The 3,525-nt window shown below is 46.4% G+C and overlaps 1 pseudogene; it reads left to right on the top strand.

The window, feature by feature from the left end:
* Positions 1-1,899: 1,899 nt before the first annotated feature.
* LOC130854226 (40S ribosomal protein SA-like) lies at positions 1,900-2,722 on the top strand (annotated as a pseudogene).
* The last annotated feature ends 803 nt before the right edge of the window (positions 2,723-3,525 follow it).

Here is a 3,525-nt window from a genome sequence, read left to right on the forward strand (position 1 = left end):
GATTGAATGCTGCACCATGTAAGTTTGGTTTTGAGTACTGGATTCTGTTGTAGTCCATTAAAGAGGGTTGGACTCTGCTCTGGTATGCCATTAAAAGACTAGGATGACCTTTTAGAGGCTTGTTTTTAAGCCTTTAAAAGGTAGGACTAGGGTAGCTTTTCTTCTAGAGGTAGTTTCGTCCCATTATGAAATATGATCCTTATGGCATCTGTCATCAAATATATAAATGCCTCATATATTCAACAATGTCTTTCCACCCTGCTTAGTAGGAAATCAAATGATTCCCCATCCTGTGTGAGCTCTGAGAATTTTTTTATCTTACAGCTTCCCTGGAAGTTGTTTTTTGACCAGCCTTGTGGAATTAAACTCTCCACGTACACAAATTTGTATTCAGTCCAAGACTCAAGTGAATACTATGCAGATGTCTAGGGCTTTCTCTGCAAAGATCCCTCTTCTCCATTACTCTGCCTCGCAAATCCTAGCCACCTCAATTTCCAGAACTCTGTTCTCTGTCTCATCAACTCACAAGATCACCAGGCTCTGTTTAGTTTCCTCATCTTTATACCACAGATCAGAAATCACCTCCCGGCAAAAAGCCAGGGTGCTGATAGCACTCACCTCATTTGTTTCCCTTCTCTCAAGAATCATAATCCTGTGCTGTCTGTTGTCTGTTGTCTAAAACCTGTTGTATTGTTTGTTTTGCCCAGTGTTCTGGGTAAGTCTGCCCCTGTTACTCCCTTGTGGCTGGAAGAAATCTAGAAAGAACTATCAGGAGTGAGGAAATGTTTCTACCATTAACAGTTCCTGTACAATGATGAGCAAGAATGAGGACCTGGACCATTTTAGGGTCATACCTGTGCTCAGGGATGTTCTATTTGACCATCTAGCTACAAGGCTGTGTGGGGCAATGGAGAAAATCATGGAGCAGGGATCTCGTTCTGCCCCCTCACTGTCTGTAGTAGAATTTAAATTTTTGGTCTGCCCCACATCCTTTTCCTCCTTCTCCTGTTCACAGCACCCACCCTCTTTTGGAGAATTCCATACAGTTTTGCTTGGGCTGCCAATCACATTACCCTGCCCTCCAGGCGACGGTGATGGGTATGTGATCCACGCCCAGCCAGTCAGAGCTCTGTATCCCTCTGCTTTGGTTATTCATTCAGGGATGAGTACCTGATCCAAGTTGGGCCAATTACAACCCTTCCTTAAGATTTTTATATGGATGCTAGGAGAGAAAAGCTTTTTTCTAGGGGACTCACTAGTCTGGATAGAGGTAAGCCTACAGTTTTCTGCAGCCACATCCCACTCCTCTCCCCACTCCTGCAGTAAAAAAAGATCAGGGCAGAGGGCCTGAGGAGAGGGGCAGAGGGAGTCCTGGCAACATGAGTGACATCCCTGCAGTCCCAGGGGCCACTTCCACCTCTGTGCTTCCTGCTTATATGAACCAATAAATTCCTTTTTCTATTGGTTTGAGTTGGTTTTCTGTCATTTTCAACAACAACAACAACAATAACAACAACAACAACAACAAAATCTGTTGTCCTATCCATGTCCTATTTCTAGGTCTTGATTCAGGTGTCCTTCAAGTGCACTGTGTCTACTCTGAGGGGGCACAAGATGATCCATCAGTGTGTGGGAAGGAAACATAAGGCCTCCTGTTTATGAGCAGGCATTTTCCAGATGGAAAAGGTGTATATCTGCACGGCAGAATAGCACATGCAATGGCGTGAAGACTAGACTCCAGCTCCGTGAAGGCAGGGCCAGGATCTGCCTAATCCTTTTCTCCCCCAGCGCTGAGCCCAGGGCCTGACTTATAACTGACATCAAACAAATATTTGTTGGCCTTTCCATGCTACTTATAAAGGGGTCCAACCCGTCACAACCTGAAGAGCAACGTTCACAATGTCTGGAACCCCAGGTGGCATGAACCTTGACTTCCAAAAGAAACAGTACATCTACAAAGGGAAAAGTGATGGCATCTACATCATAAATCTGGAGAGGACCTGGAAGAAGCCTTGGTTGGCGGCTCATGCCACTGTCGCCATTGAAAACCTGGCTGATGTCAGTGTCATATCCCCCAGGAATACTGGCCAGCAGCCTGTACTGAAGTTTGCTGCTGCCACTGGGGCCACGCCTATAGCTGGCCGCTTCACTCCTGGAACCTTCACTATTCAGATCCAGGCAGCCTGCTGGGAGCCCAGACTTCCAGTGGTTACTGATCCCTAGGCTGACCGCCAGCCTCTCACAGGGGCATCTCACGGTAACCTGCCCACCATTGCTCTGTGTGACGCAGACTCTCCTCTGCACCCTGCAGACACTGCCTTCCCCTGCAGCAACAAGGGAGCTCACCCAGGGGGTCTGATGGGATGGATGCTGGCCCGGGAAGTTCTTCACATGCCTGGCACCATCTCCTGTGAACACCCATGGGAGGTCATGCCCAATCTCTGCTTCCACAGACGTCCTGAATGGATGGAAAAGGAAGAGCAGGCTGCTGCCAGAAAGGCTGTGTGACAAGGAGGAACTTCAAGATGAACAGAGTGCTCCAGCTCCTGAACTTACTGCTACTCATAATGAAGTCGCAGGTGGGCCTAAAGGCACAGGGCCCCTCCATGCCTATTCAGTTCCCGACAGAAGACAGAGCCCTCAGCCCGCTGCTCAAAACAGGTCTGCAGTTCCCACTGCTCAGGCTACTGAGTTGGTAGGAATGACCACTGAGTGGCTTTAAGCTGTTCTTCCCCAGCCTCTTAAACAGAAAATAAAACTAAGATCGATCAAAAATAAACAGTTTCTAAAATATATAGATGGATAGATAGAAGATAGATGATGATATATAGATAGATAGATAGATAGATAGATAGATAGATAGATAGATAGATAGATAATTTGTTGGATAAACGAGTGAATAAAGATGAAAAGACAGGAGTCTATAGATAAATGCTTATAGTGGGATGTAGGGTACACAAGTAAGTGAATCTGGAAGAGCCAGTAATATGCATTTTAGTGAGGGAAGGCCACAGGAGGCCTTAAGCAGGGAGATTTCTATGCTACAGGGGTTCTCTTTGCGAGAGAAAGACTGAGCAATATCACTTGTTAGGCATCTTCTTCAATAGTTAGTATTAGACACCAGAGACTTAGGGAGTGCTGACACAAGAGGGATTTAAGAGGCAGAACTACCTTTGTCACTGGGTAGGATGACAATGGGGCGTGGGGCAGGTTTCAGTCACCAAGGGGGATGAGAGGTGTCAGGACAGAGGTGGATCAATGAGGACCCAGGAGTTTCCACTTTGGGGGCCTGGGACAGAAGATTTCATGGTGAGAAGAAAGTTTGGAGGAAACTTGAGTTCAGTTGATGGTCTCTTGTGTTTTTGAGTTGAGGTGTCCAGGTGGATGTGTCTTATAGGCCGTGGGATGGAAATAAATTTGGGAGTCATCAGGGAAGAGATAACATTAAAACAATGAGACTGGTTATAGATGAGAAGGTTAAGGAATGAACCCCAAGTGTATTCAGTGGATGGGACCAACCCTGCC

Source organism: Hippopotamus amphibius, chromosome 5, assembly GCF_030028045.1.
Source record: "Hippopotamus amphibius kiboko isolate mHipAmp2 chromosome 5, mHipAmp2.hap2, whole genome shotgun sequence".
NCBI lineage: Eukaryota > Metazoa > Chordata > Mammalia > Artiodactyla > Hippopotamidae > Hippopotamus > Hippopotamus amphibius.